The sequence below is a fragment of the Amphiura filiformis genome, chromosome 7 (genome assembly GCF_039555335.1).
Source record: "Amphiura filiformis chromosome 7, Afil_fr2py, whole genome shotgun sequence".
Classification (NCBI taxonomy): domain Eukaryota; kingdom Metazoa; phylum Echinodermata; class Ophiuroidea; order Amphilepidida; family Amphiuridae; genus Amphiura; species Amphiura filiformis.
This window is the reverse complement of record NC_092634.1, coordinates 42476035-42492565: the sequence shown is the minus strand read 5'-3', so window position 1 is coordinate 42492565 and position 16531 is coordinate 42476035. Positions and strand designations below refer to the sequence as shown.

Sequence of the window (16531 nt, the reverse complement as noted above, 5' to 3'; positions counted from 1 at the left end):
AAGTCCTAGGATCACCTAAAATGAACGAAACATGTTTACAACTTCACATCTTTTGTTGCGCGTACTGCTAGCGCGTGCGAGTATTCCGCACTACTTCTACGCATACAACGCGATACATACGCACACCTCTTTGAGCGTGTTACGCATTTTCAATACTTATGATGACCTGGGGTCGTCTACCGCCTGATGGACGACACCCAAATCATGCGATTGTCCAATCAGATTATGTGTCTACGTAATAGACCACTCCCACTAACTAAGAATTAATTATAATTGATGTCTTAAAGTATACACAGACTGGATTTAACTTTTTGGAGCCCTGGGCCAGGCCAAATTTGGAGGGCCCACACTAACCATGAGGTGATGTTGAAGCCTGTAGGGCGAGATGCGCAGCGCAGAGCGGGAGCCTTCCAGCGTGGGGTCCAGGGGCCCGCTTAAGATCCCCTGGTGGTCCCGAAGCTGAGATGCAGAAATGGTGCCAACATATGACCCATACTGTGATATGTATTACAATTAAATACAATTTTTTTGTGCAAATATGATTGTTTTATAACCAAGCACTTTAATATTAACAATGAAAAACAAAATATCTTCATTTTGGGAGCTGTAAAAGATTTGTTAGAATGTTTTGCATAAAGTTTTCAAAAACATTTTTTGCATGTTATTAAAACGTTTTTATACCCTATATAATAACTGGACATTTAAACTTTTTCTGTAAAACATTTTGTTTTTGCTGGGATGGCACAGTCTAATCGCTCCAGATCTTATCTAATGGTTACTGCAAATTTCATCTGGAATTTTAAATCTAATTCAACCGCATTGTGTGGATACCCTCCATGCATAATCATGATAGATAATGCTTTATAAAGTCAGGCTTTGTACTTATCCAACACATCATCTCAGGAATATTTGACACAAATCCTGGCACTGACTATCGCCTAATTGAAATGTAAAATTAAGAAGCAAGCTCTGCAAGTCATCCTGTATCCTGGCAATGGTCAATATTACTCAAAGCTTCAGCGCAAATCTAGGGGCTTTGTTACTGGTCATGTTTTGCTTATTTAAATGCAAATGGGTTCCATTTTAAAATGCAACTAGGCCTACTTTCAAATTGCTTCAAAGCAATTTTTCCACAGAACCATAACGTTCTGCCAATTATTGCACTGTCCAGAGACTTCCAATCCGATATTTCACCAATGACACATATGGGCAGATGCAATAATCTGCTCAGCCTTACTTATCATGCCTAATATCACTTAGAAACACATCTCAATATTATTTGCAATATCTCATATTGACGATACTCATTTCATAACGACTTTGTCACACATAAACCTTTAGGCTGTTCCATTTAAACTCCACACACCCACTCATATCTTAGTAGCACGTTTTGTTCAATGCAGCTGGAAAGTGTGGCTAGTTTTATGTTTAATCATTCCAGTTGAAAATTGAAAATCATGTTAAATTGTATACAAATTGACTTCAAATTAAACAATTTTATTTGGAAATTCCAAAATCTTCCACACCACTTCTTAGTTAGGCTATGAAATTGGTTGGGTCTGGAATACAATGTGGTTGAAAGTCTTCCTCAGTGGGGGTGTAGATTTCAAATGGAACAGCCCATTTAACTCAACCTGGTTTCATGCCAAATTGATATCATGGAAAATTGATATCCACAGTGACAATTTTCACACAATTAAATTTTGGTGCTTAGACAATTTTGAACTGTTTCACTTCTTTTTTAAATTCCCAATTCTAAAGTTTCCTTACATTGACCTTTACACAAAATAAATATATTTGCACATCATTTTTTTGTGTGGTAACTGCTTGGAATGTGGTAAACGTGAAAAATTGATGTAGCGCTAATATTTACACACATTACAGTGTGGTAATAATAAAATGCAATGAAGCATATTATTATACAAATCAAAAAGTTATTAACTGTGATATTATTGAGCTGACCAACTGACAACCAATTTGTTGTCAAAATTTAATAATTTTAAGATATGGCTTACAAACCCAAAGATTGATGAAACCCAATCTGATTTCAATGCAGACAAGGATGATGATTTTGTGACGAGTTTGTTATGAACTTATTACATGTTATGAATATTAAGTTATATATGTTTTCTTATTTTTTTGCTGGGCTATGACCAGCCCTAGATCAGCCTAAATTCCATCCTTACTGACTGCCTTTTTGTTCTTAAGTATTACTTTCATATTTTAATATAAACACTTAAAAGTGTTCATATGCAATCTTGTACTAAAGGCTAATTGATAATTAACTGTTAAATTTACATGTGCTATTTACTAAAGACAGCAATGTGTGGTGTTATCTGATTATAACACAGTGATGCTATCTACTGAAGATAGCAATGTGTGATGCAGGCTACTTGGTAGAAATAAGTGCTATCTACTGAAGATAGCAATGTGTGATGCAGGCTACTTAGAAGAAATAAGTGCTATCTACTGAAGATAGCAATGTGTGATACAGGCTACTTGGTAGAAATAAGTGCTATCTACTGAAGATAGCAGTGCGTGATGCTAGTTACTTGGTAGAAATTAGTGCTATCTACTGAAGATAGCAATGTGTGATGCATGCGAGAAATAGGTGCTATCTACTGAAGATAGCAAAGTGTGGAGTTTGATTTTGTTACAAATGTGTGCTATCTATTCAAGATATCATAATGCGGTTTTAGCTGCTTGTTATGAAGAAGTTCTATCTACTGAAGATAGTAATGCATGGTATTGGTTCATGTTGCATAAAGGTGCTATCTACTGAAAATAGCTTTGTGTTATGATGTTAGGTGCTTGTTATTGTTAGAAATAAGTGCTTTTATCACTGCATGTATATATAGATACCATTGGCATTTTCATCCCCTGCCCACTTGTTTTTCGTTCTTTTTTTCATTGTCAATAAGCTGTAAGATGCAGTGAACCATTTGATTGGCACACCAGAGCTCTTCTTGAGAGTTATCACTTTGATTCCATTATCATTCTATTCATTGGCCTTGTCAATGTCTGGTGGGCTTATTCTTCACATTTGCACTTTATTATAGAAAATAAACAACCTATAGCAATATGTGTTATATTTTGCTGACAAATATCTACTGAAGACAGCATGGTGTGGTATAAGCTTTTTTTTTTGTTTGATTTGTTTTGTTGTTATTCCCTGTGCTTGGAACTGGTGGAGGAAGTTATTCTTACAAATATGTGCTATCTACAGAAGACAGCATGGTGTAGTTTTAGCTGTGTTTTTCTTACAAATAAAATGCTATCTACTGAAGATAGCATCATGTGGTTTTAACTGTGTGTTTCTTACACATAAATGCTATCCACTGAAGATGGCATCATGTGGTTTTAGCTGTGATTTTCTTACAAATAAATACTATCTACTGAAGATAGCATTGTATGGTTTTAGCTGTGTTTTTCTTGCAAATAAATGCCATCTACTGAGGATGGCATCACGTGGTATTAGCTGTGTTTTTTGTACAACTAAGTATTATCTATTAAAGAGAGCATGGTGTGGTTTTAGCTGTTACAAATAGGTTCTATCTACTGAAGATAAAAATGTGTGAAGTTAGTTGCTTATTACTTACAAGTGCTATCTACTGAAGATAGCAATGTGTGCATCAGCCATTTTTACACATAGGTGCTAGGTACTAAAGATAGCAATAAACAAGCTGCTTTTAAGTGATGCATACTGAAGTACGACCATGGGGACCACCCACCTGCTATTAAAAATAGAAACTTATTCATATTTCAAGGAAATACAAAAAAGAAAATTGACTATTTATTGCTAGTGTGAGTCAATACAATCCTTGTTTGTGTCACTGCTCTGATAAAGCAAGTCACATTTTTGACATTTCACAATTTTATATTTAGGCCAAATATTTATTCCCGACTTTTTTCATGGTATTTTGAGAAAAAGTCTGATTTTCACGATTTTTTCTGAAAAAACTTTAAAAATTTTGTTTTTTAAATAAAAAAATTTCGAATTTGTTTTTTGTCAAATCGTGGGATTTTACAAATGCTGCTAGCAAAGCTTTGAGACAAACCTTTTTTTTTTTTTGGCCTTATCTGTAAGCACTTTCGGCAATAAGCTTTCAAAATACACCAAAATTATATCAATAGTATACTTTGATATTTTTGCTTCATTGTTTTTCTGAGAAATGGACTTATAATTGTTTTTGCTTTATACAAGATTGGCTATTTCAAAGGTTACTAAATAATTTTCAATCCTATTTTTAACAATTACCTGTATTTTCAAGGATGTGAAAGTTCACTTAGTCCGAAAGTAAAAAAATAGGAATTTGAAAATTTTCATTATTTTTCATTTTTTACAATAATGCCACAAGCCAGTAAATCAATATGGTAACATATCTGACAACCTGTTCAGGGTTTTGTAAAATAGAGCAATTTAGACATTTACATCAGCAAGACCTTTATCACAATGTTTCTTTCTTCGTACACGTTTCAGCTCATTCACCCAGCAATAAATTTCAGTTGTAATAATGTCCATTTTAACATAATGTCTTTCTTACAGCATTTCGGATTGATTATGCAATGTATTCACCAGAGTGACCAATTAAAATACAGCTTCTATAAATTCAGCTGTACAACTGATTCTAACCATGTTGTTGATTGGCTTAATAAATCCTATAGCTTATTGTAGCCAATCAGCAGGTAGTACCCTTGGGGTTAAGCCTCTTCAGCCCTACCACCATTCTTACCATGTTGCTGATTGGCCCCAATAAACCCTATGCTGCCATATTGTAGCCAATTAATAGCAGGCTGAGTATTCATGGGAGTTAACATCACTCATTTCTCTATCAACTGATGTCCATATTCCGGCCATCGCACCAAGCAACACACCCATAATTGAAGACCATTTTAGTCTCTAAACGGCTTTTTTAATAAACAAACTAGTCAAATTCAGTCGTGACTTGAATATGATATTCCTGGTTAACCTACATGGTGTAAATGTCACCTGAGTTTGCTACTGTCTAATTGAGGCTATTCTGAAATATGACAAGCACTCCCTCTCAAGTTGTCACTGAGGAATAGTGAGGAATCAATTTTCAGTGGGTTATTTATAAGCCTAGCAAGCTGTCAAACACCCTGAAAATATGGGTTCAGGCAAATATCAGCTATAAATTCATTAATTGGTACTCCTATTTTTTTATCCATGAAAAGCAGTAATAATGTTTGGGCATACAAAATTTTCTGAAGAGAAACAATGCAAAAATATAATGTGCTCAAAATCAATGGGCTATTCCAGTTGACATCCATTACCCCCTATGGTTACCTGAATGGGTGACTCCATTTGAAATTCACATCCCCGCGCATGGGAGATTAAGGTCATGTATTCCCTGATAGGGGAGTATGTATTTCATCTATAGCCAAATAGCCACACGTTATGAATGGTCAGTTACATTTCATGCACAGGTTAACAATTTCATTCCTCACTGGAAATTACGATCCTTAGCCGATCTTTCATTTTGAATTTTTCGTATCTCGGCTTATCTTTATTCTTGAATTTTTCATATTTCTAGAAAATTATTAACAGTTCAAATATCACTATTGTTTATAATTTGTTATCAGGTTGGAGCAAGCAGATCATATAGGCTAATTAGGGAGCTAATACCAACCCTTAATATTTTTTCTGGGCCTTGAGGTAATATCTGGAAATCATAAATGATCAATTAACCATGAATAGCAGCACACATACCATAATATCAAAGATCATAAAGTTTACAGCCCGCTATGTTTAAAATAAGATGTCAAAAATAAGATTCGCTATGTCATCAGATCTCTGATTGGGGCTTTAATACTGACCAGCAAAGGCCCATTCAGTGATTTACTCATCTGGATGATCATAAAAATCATCAAAATTCAGATTTTGGTACCTTTGTCATTGTCATAGATGTGCTAATATAGCTTGCTAGTATAAAGTCTGCACAAAAAGTAACTCAGCTGTTATAAATACGCCTATAGATTCAGAACTAATAATTGTTTTCACAATATTTCAACATAGAGAGAAGCATGATTTATTTACACGCATTTTGATATCCCATTCGTCAAATGTTGTTCAATATTAACAACACAGTAGTGCTTTTACAGAAAAATACCTGAATTTAAAAGTTGCCGTTTACAGCAATCAATGGTTATAATGCCAGCACTGTAAACACGTAAAGCCTGTGATTATCTTCACGCTTACTTCAAATCAATACAAATAACAGCAACTTTTAAATTGGGGTATTTTTCTTTCAAAACACTGCTGTATTGTCAATATTGAACAAAATTGGACAAATGTGGTATCAAAATGCGCGTAAATAAATCATCCTTCGTTTTATGTTGAAATATTGTAAAAACAATTATAAGTTCTGAATCTGTAGGCGTATTTATAACAGCTGAGTTACTTTTTGTGCAGACTTTAGTTCAGCCGAAAAACGTGTATGAAAGACAAAATAAGACATTTTACATCTGTAATTTATACACTGACAGTATAAAATTAGCTATGTGTATTTCATGGGGCGTAAACTTTGTCAATAATGCTGTTTCCTTGTTTTTTGCCCAATTTTTTTATTTCAGAAATACCAAATGACAATTTTAACGACTTATCCTTCACTTTTAAGGGATTAATACACAATTTTTTAATACTTTCGCTAGAATCACTGAATGTGACTTTAATACCATCGGTAACATTTCATTACAATGGGCTGGTCAAGTTTAAATCCATACATCCACTATGGAAGACATGATCTAGATCTGCAGATCATGATCTTAATCTTCGCAGCGTGAATTTCAAATGGGCTACATGAATGGGCGACTGCATTTGAAATCATCACTCCATGTGTGAGAGATTAAGGTCATGTCTTCCATAGGGGGTGTATGGATTTCATCTACAATAGCCAAATATTACATTGTAAGCAGATGCTATATCGAACTATAAATTAAAGTGATCGCACACGTCAGTGTTAAAATAGGTCTTATAATTTAAATGATATATCTTAAACCTCTAATCATGCATCATTAAGGATTCTGATAAAAATAATCTTCTTATGTATACTTTTAATATAAAAACCTGTCACATATCCGGAATCAGTCATAACATGAGATATGATTAAATATAAATTTACACAATTTCAATAGTTTCATAGCATTCACTGATATTTCAGTTCCTGTGAATGACGTATATAAATTTTTCATAACTTCTTCCGCTCTTACAAGGGGAATTATAAGCTCTGCTCATGACGATATTCTTCGTCGCATATTTCCAATATCCGGAGGGAAAAAGTTCAAATAAAAATATCACAATTTTATTCATATCACAAATCTAGTCTTGCCTGAATGGGAGCGGACTATTCAGTTGAAATCCATACACCCCTATGGAAGACATGACCTAATCTACCACACAGGGGTGTAGATTTCAAATGGAGTCACTCTTTCAGATAACCATATTTGAAGTTCACACTCTCTGTGTGGAAGATAAAGGTCATGTCTTCCATAGGGGGTGTATGGATTTCAACTGGAATAGCTCCCTGAATAGCTCAATATAATATTTTAATATTTTTGCAGTACCTCAGTTCCTACTTGGAATTTAAAACATGCATGTCCATTCATTGCTTTTTTAAAGGTATACTACTGTAGGTTAAGTTACTACATAACTTCATGTTTTGGTAGAAACTTTGTTCACAATTGCAGTAAATCTAAAGGGCAAGGGTAGAAAGAATAGTATTTTTTCCCTTAAGATTCTATTTAGTGTTAAATGCAGCAGAAAGGTTATTCCTCACAAGCTCTTCATGTGAAGGAAAGTATAATTACAACTGATCATAGTTTGTGTTATTTTTAATATATGTGACACGATCAAGGGAAATGAGTCGGATGTCGCTAATATTGATTTTGAGATATTGGCAAAGAAAGTGTTAAAATTCTTTTGTTTTATATTGTTTTCAGCGATTGATAAATTGAGGTAACTTCACAAAGAAAAGTCGTATCAACATGGGGTTTTCAGTTTCTGAAAGCTCTCAATGTCCTCTTCAAAAACATGTGTAGAACTCATTTTCGACCAGGGCCGACATGTGACTCATTCCCCTTGATCATGTCACATATGGTTTAGGCATAATGGAATTCAATCCCTTGTTTCGTGTTAGTGTTAGATCTATTTTACATAGGTATGTCCAGAAACCTACTAGTCTGGGGCTCAGAATCCATTTGGGTACTGAGTGGCTAAAATTTGCCAAAAATAGGCTGATTTTGCACAATTTTTTAGAAAAGCTGGAGGGGGGGGGGCTGAAGCCCCAAACCGAACCTCTCGATGTGCCACTGTTATATGTTTATTTAAGATGACTATTTCATTAGTTAACTATATTGTAACGCAGAAGCCAATCCTTGTAAATGCATAAAACATCTGACCAAATGAAGCAAACAATTGCCATGCCTGTTACTTCATACAGTGGACCTGCGCATCTCAGGCATTCTATTAGATCATCCAACCTATTATTCTAAGATCCAACTTGTTCTGCCGCAGAAGATCATTTCTCTCATAATCTGCAGCCATGTAAAATGCCCTTAGTACCAGAACATGTATCTTCTAGCCCAGATTTGCAGAGCTTCAAGCAGCATTATATTTTCTATTTTGGTACTAAATTAACAGCATTACCAAAAATATATATCTTCTTTTGCAGCCCATGCGGTTATTCTCATTGAAATACCGTAACCACTCGGGTATAAGCCCACCCTCCTAGATGGGCAATTTCACTTTAAAAATGGGGGTGGGCTTATAACCGGGGAGGGGCTAGTAGTTTAATATAAAAATAAGAACAATCTTCCCCATATGCTCAAAGTACCAGCAATTTCTATCATCTATATCATTTTTTTTAATTATAAGTATGGAATGTTAATTTTTAACTGATATTTTTTTATATTTGTTCTAGAATGTGAAAAAAAAGCATTGATACGATTTAAGAACTAAGCCAAAATTACCACTGGGCTTATACCCGAGTGCACCCTTATTCTCAGAATGGTTTGAAAAATAGGGGGTGGGCTTATAGCCGAAGGTGGGCTTATACCCGAGTGGTTACGGTATATGCACCCTGTATGTAAGGAGGGTGAATTCCAAAATAGGACTACCTGAATGGGTGACTCCATTTCAAATCTACACCCCCTGTGTGGGAGATTAAGGTCATGTCTTCCAGAGGGTGTGTGGATTTCAACAGGAATAACCCATTCTCCAAATTAGCCTTGACATTAAAAAAATATTGCCTAACAATAGTTTGACAAACACTTCTGAACATCAAATTTAAATATCAAAGTATCATTTTGAAAGAAAAGTGGCAAACTCCCAGAGCACAACCAACATGAAGATGTTCTTCCAACCATAACACCCTAACTGCTAGGAGGCTATTTATATCAATAGACAGACGTCTGACATTTTCAGCTACGAATGATTGTTTAAGATATTCCTTCACGTGCGACATTTTTCAACAAAAACACAACATTTCTGTGACATATGTAACATTAAACAAGGACTGCAAATTAAACTAAATGTTTAGCAGCTTTATAATTTATCTTAATTTTCATGGTATTAAAGATAGACAGACAGACAAGGGACAGGCAGACCAACAGCCTGACAGAAAGAAAGAGAAAGAAAGAGGGCACAGTTATACAGACAATATGACAGACAGTGAGACAGCATACAAGACAGAAAGATAGACAAAGACAACCCAACAGCACCACAGGGAAAAGATAGATCAACAGCAAAACTTCATAACTTTAGAACCAAGTATGCTAGACCTTTGGTGTTTTCAGTAAATGATAGCCTATTGTATGTTTAATGTAATAATTACAGTAACTCAATTTTCAAAAGTGACTCCTTTGGCCCCCATGGACCAAATCGTGTCACATATGCTAACCAGCACCACCTCCTGCACCATAGTCGAATGCTTTATCAATTAAGGTAACTTGGCGAACTTGAGAAAGACAACAATTAGCAGAAAGGCAGACAGACATACAGAGAGACAGCGTGCCACAGATAGGGAGACAGACTGATAAACAGACCAAGACAAACCAAAAACACTACAGGCAAAGCAGCAAACTGTAAAATATAAAAGAACTTAGATATTAAAATTGTATATTCATTTAGATAACTTCGATATTTATTTATTTCTTAAATATGTGACCATCCACCACAACTGAGCCCGGATGTCGCCAGTGCCACTATTGAGATATGCTCCATTGAACTTAACAATAAACAATAGGAAACAAAGGATTTATTGACTGTTTTATTGATTTTTCACTACTTAAATGTCAAGTACTATAGACATGATATACATCATTTTAAAGCTAATTTCAAGCAGAATATTTTGGTTGAATATCTCAAAAATGATGATTGGCGACTTCAGGGCTCAGTTGTGCTGGATGGTCACATATACAGATGTACAATTTGCGTGGAAATCAAGATACAGATGTACTATCTGCGTGGAATTCAATATCACAATTTGAGCTCAATTAACCTGCTCTCCGGGCATGTACTCCTACGCCTTTCTTGCCAAACCTAAACATTGGGTGACTTCCTACACACTAAATGTCACTGGAACAGCTTTAGGGGATTATGCGTTTGTATTTTTTGCGAAAAGGCAAGTGAAATTTTAGATGCACGGTGCGATGATATTTTTACATAGAATGAATGTGAAATGAGAATCGTTTCATTTAACTTGAGAACTTAAAATATTGTATTGGAATGTGAAATTAAATACATGGTTGAATAACATTTCAGTTTGTTTTGTATACAGATATAAATGCAAGGGTGTATCTTGAATTGGTCCTCTTAATTTGGTTTTAAATGAAATTGGAATGCACATATAACTAAAGACGAACTAGAATTTTGCGGTCCTCCGGTAGTGGCATAAAAATGATGTACGCACAATTTATATGTCAATGCACAAGTTATTTTAGGAATCACTAACATTAGCAAATATAGTGAATAAAACTTGAGAATTCAATGAAAACTTGTCAAGTTGATTGTAATTAAAGTACTTCAGGCTTAGTTTTCCACAAGGTATTTTAATACATCATTGGGCATTACAATCATGCAAAAAGTATAGATTCAAGACAAATTGCGGGCCCCGCTGAGAGCAAATGACACATTATTTCTGTAACTCAAAACTTGGAATTATAATAATATGTCGATGCTCTTCCATGAAAATAGAAAACTCATAGAATCTGATAAAATTGCATCACACATCTTAAAACATAAAAATGTTACAAGTAACATGTGAAAAATGCCTTCCCCCATCACACTGTGTCGGCTGCACTAGGCTTCATGTGTGACAATGCTTTTTGACATTCTGTTTCAGAACACGCCTATGGCGAGCATGCATGAATATCAAAAGGAGCATAAGATAGGGCAATTGATTTCTGCAATATTGGCTGGGATTATAGACTCCAGGGCTGATATTCATAAAACCACGCTAGGCCTAGTTGACAGCTAAAATTGACTTTAGCAAGCTGCTAAGCCTAGCTGATTGCTAATTCTTATTCATAAAACCCAGTTAGAGTTAGCAACATTCTAAAATTTTGCCAAAACTTAGAGTTGATCTGGGGCAGCGCTAAGTCACTAGTTGACAACTAGTCTTAATGATTTTGAACTAAGTTTGACATGATTTATTGTTTTAATTTCATATTAACTGTTGTCAATTATGAAACATAATGTTCTCAGAATATTCTGTTTCTGAGGTCTTCAGTGTGTTTTACACATAAGAAACTGTCTTAAAACACACAACAAATTTAGGGTGAATGAATAAACATTGAACTAAGCCAGTATTGTTTAACCAAATTTGCACAAGAAAAATGATTATGATATAGCAAGTAATCTTTAGTTAAGCAGATATGTTCAATCGAAGCAATTCTGTTCAATTGTTTGATACGTAAAATATATATTTTGGAGACATGTTACCAATGTTCTCTTTGGTAAAGATGCATGACTTATTTTCAATAACAAATTATATGTCAATTTGATAAAGATAAATCATGCTTGGCTTTTGTCAGGACAACAAGCAAGATATATCATATGCTATTAAATTATCTAATATTATTTACACAGTGTTGCTCATGAAGCTAAATGAGCAGCGTTAAGTGGATGCATGTTGTTTTCTATTTGATGAAGCAATATAGTATGTATAGTATGTTTTTACAACAAACCAAGGACTTAACATGTATATGAACTTTACTTGTTCAGAGTATCTTTTTCAATTTAATTTGCCGTAACAACCTTGTAGGCCTATATAGCTTACAAAATACACATGTAATTTTATTAACGAAATCTCAATGAAGACCATCAGCAATGAGTCATTACATTTTGATCATTTTGACTGTGGTTCAGAGCTCAAGTATAATAGACATGTATTATATAAGCCTATTGTATTAGATGTTACACAACTGTTGAAGGCCATAGCACCCAAAACACCCAAGTAAGTTATCAGCTAAATATTTCTAGTTGATAGCTAGTTAGCAAAGTGTTTAGCAAGGTTTTATGAATAAGAAATTAGTTGATTGCTACGTAGCTATCAACTAGTGGATTTAGCATCTTGCTAAGCACTAGTTGGTTGCTAATTTAGCAAGGCTTTATGAATATCGGCCCTGAATATTATGTGGATGGTGTAAAAGTTAGATGTCATAATATTCATGAAGTGCAGTTGGAATTCTATGATGTTGGTTTGTTTTAATTTTTCTGGCATTAAGTCAAAAGCTGGCTTTGAGGACACATCAAAAGTTTTGTCAAGATATCTAAAGCCATAGAATCTTTATTGGCTCCCCAGGTTTTAGTGTGCATTTTGATTCTGAACAAGAATTTAACGAAACATTGTTGGTCATTCTTTAAGAAATAAAGGGTAATGCATTATCCTTTACACCCAAATAATGTGTCCGAGGCAGTAAAACGTAAATAATGGGTGAGGCGTAGCTGAACCCATTATTTAAACGTTTTACTGCCGAGGACACATTATTTGCGTGTAAAGGATAATGCTGCACCTAATTTCTGTTCTATTACTAGAAAATAGTGCGATTTAAAGAGAAAATATAATTTTTGGCACAAATATTTTATGTTGTTTACTTCAAGGTTGAGCGAGTACGCGTAAGTAACAGCGCGTATCGCGGAAATATTGCACGCGTAACCAAGCGTAATGCTGTGCGCAGAATGTGTTATGGCGCTTGACCCATTATTGCAGAATAATGGGCTCTCACGTGACGTGTTTTAACAAATCACAGTGCGCGATTTTGAATAATGGGTCGTGGGGGTAATAGAATGAAGTTTAGATGGTAACAAAAAAGTGGTATAGCTGAATGGCTTACTCCCTTAAATTGACCAATTGAAATATTTCAATCTTTTAACAATTGATGATAAGAATCAACCTAAATAGATTGAAAATAGTTTGAAATGTTTTTTTGGTTTGACTAACTCTTACTATCCAGTCATGTGTTACTCTGAATGTACTGCCAAATGGCATGTGTTGCATTATGTTTGGAATGAGATTTCAAACTTTTATAGAGTGAATATTTTCAATCTTTTTTTCAATTGGAAAGGATTTGTCCCTAATTTGGGATGGAAAAAACAATGAACAATGCTTTTTTCTGAAAATTCAATCGAAACAGATTTGCCCCTAACTGTAATCGCTAAAAGATGAGATTCACTCCTTTAAACTTGATTAAATTTTATAAGCAACATGTTAAAATGCCTTTTCCCATTACATTGTGTCGGCTGCACTGGGCTTCATGCGTGACTATGCTTTTTGACATTCTGTTTCAGAACACGCCTATGGCGAGCATGCATGAATGTCAAAAGGAGCATAAGATAGGGCAATTGATTTCTGCAATATTGGCTGGGGGTTATAGACTCAAGAACATAATTATGCGGATGGTGTAGACGTTATATATCATAATATTCATGAATTCATTGGTATTCTGCAAGGTTTATTTGTTTTAACTTAGTCAGGCAATTTAGACAAAAGCTGTCTTTGAGGCCACATGCAAGATAAATAAGTTTGATGTCTACATAAAGAAAGCCACCTTTATTGGCTCCCCAGGTTACTTTGTACATTTTGATGTATAACAAGAAATGAACTCAACATTATTGGGCATACTTAAAAGGCTTTTTTATATAATTTTTCACAATCTACATCATGTACAACATGAGCTGTCAACTCTGGGCTATTACACTTTATAAAATCCACCCTGTGGAAGATTCAATATGTAAAAAAAAAGAAGAAAAAAGAATTACTTCTGAATGAGCAGGTATATGATTTCCCAAATCTGGACTTTTCACAAATTCATGAAATTAACTACATGGCGCAATTGTATATGTGACACGATGTGGTCCATGGGGGCCAAAGGAGGCATTTTTGAAAATTGAGTTACTGTAATTATTACATTATACATACAATGGGCTATCATTTACTGAAAACACCAAAGGTCTAGCATACTTGGTTCTAAAGTTATGAAGTTTTTCTCTTTTTTCTTATGTATTTCTTTGTTTTTACTCCATATTATTACCTTTATATCAGTTTCCAATTTGCCACCTTTGGCCCCCATGGACCAGATCGTGTCACATATACTACATGGTGCTAAAGTTAAAGCTAAAGCTTTATAACAGGTACAAAACTTGATGTGTTAAAAATGTGATTAGGAATTCGGCAACAAGAGGCAGCAATAACATTTACTATACCAGTGAATTCATAAAACAAAATAGCTGCTGGCAAACCAGACACACACAGCCAGACTCAAAACTTGTTCTTTCCCCTGAGCACAATTATACCAGAATATTTCAAATATGTGACTCCTCGCCACAACTGAGCCCGGATGTCGCCAGTGCCACTATTGAGATATGCTCCATCGAACTTAACAATAAACAATAGGAAAGAAAGGATTTATTGACTGTTTTATTGATTTTTCACTACTTAAATGTCAAGTACTATAGACATGATATACATCATTTTAAAGCTAATTTCAAGCAGAATATTTTGGTTGAATATCTCAAAAATGATGATTGGCGACATCCGGGCTCAGTTGTGGCGAGGAGTCACATATAGTCATGCATTAACATAACACATTGTCGCTAATGTCAAAAAGTCCATTATTGCTACTTTCCTGTTTGCTTTTCCGCTCATCCCAGCCCTTTTTTACTTCTCTCTGTAGATTTCATCTAATGCATTACTGTCTCTTTGTTTTCATAATCGGTACTTTTCACGAACAGGACCATGCTTTTAGCTTGGTAGATAGAATACGCATGTGGCGTGATCAAGCAAAATCAGTCGGAAGTTGGATATATTGATTTTAAGATATAGCCAAACAAAGAAAATATTTCCTTTTGTTTCATATTGTTTTGGAATCTCTTTAACTGCTCATATCTTTGAACTGGTTGTCCAATTTTAATAGGATTTTCTGCAAAATGTAGCTTTGCAAATGCTGTTTACAAACCTATAAGAAACTGAAAATTACATATGCCGATTTCAGACTGATTTTGCTTGATCACACCACATATATGGTCACTACACAAAGCACTTAGTTTCATCACACGAACTTGTCTCAAGACAAATCTTAAAAGCGTCAAGTACTTCATGTCTGTTTTTAAAAATATTCTACCAAGGCAAAGGCCTACCTACCTTAAGACAAAAGTTCAGAAAATGTATTCCTCAACCCAGTGTCATGCACAAAGGTGCGAATCTGGGGTTAAGCCCCTCAATTTTATTTTGTGGGCAATTGCCTAGTCAGGAATTTCAGGGTTTTTATGTCATTTTTTATTCATTTGCTTGTTAATTTTGATGATCGTGATCTTCTTCCCCAATACTATGACTTGTGAAATCATGCCTGTATCACTATCTGCCTCTACCTTCATAGTGTACATATCGTCACCCTAATCATATATAGGCCAAAGTTAATTTTTATTTTGCCTTTAAAGCAACAATAATGTGTGATTTGCTCACACCGGTGCTCTAAATTTTATTTTGAATTTCCATTTTTTTGCACGATTGTAATACCAAATGGTGTTATCAAATACCCTGAGGAAGACAAAGCCTTTAATTATAGTCTAATTTAAGAGATTTTGATTAAAACCGGAGATCCCCAGTTTTATTTGCCAATTCCCTATAGAGATCCATTATTTTTTGATAGTTAAGCGGTTAAGTAGATTTCTTTCATTTTACCTCATTATTTTGGCTTAAAATGATCAGAAAACCTCCTTGACTGTTGTTACTAATATTATGTAATCATATTTGTCAAAGAATAACAAAATCAAAAAATTGGTCCGAAATCATACGTTATGGCTCTAACTCCCCATTAAAATTAACTCAAGTTCAAGGAATACTTTTCCTGGAAAAGAAGTAAAAGGTTTACCGTTTCCCTATTAACAAAATATATAGACTTCTGTCCATTATATGATAAAAAACAGATACAGCCATTCTTAGACTGGAAATAATTTGATGCAAAATCTGTCCAAAATCTTCTGCTTTATAAAGTAATAATGGTGTAATTGCCA

At 34.6% G+C, this 16531-nt stretch overlaps 1 protein-coding gene across 7 annotated transcripts in view; it reads right to left on the bottom strand.

The window, feature by feature from the left end:
- The window catches only part of LOC140157184 (rap1 GTPase-activating protein 1-like), a 516716-nt gene that overhangs the window by 70908 nt on the left and 429277 nt on the right, over positions 1 to 16531 (bottom strand). The window lies entirely within an intron of this gene.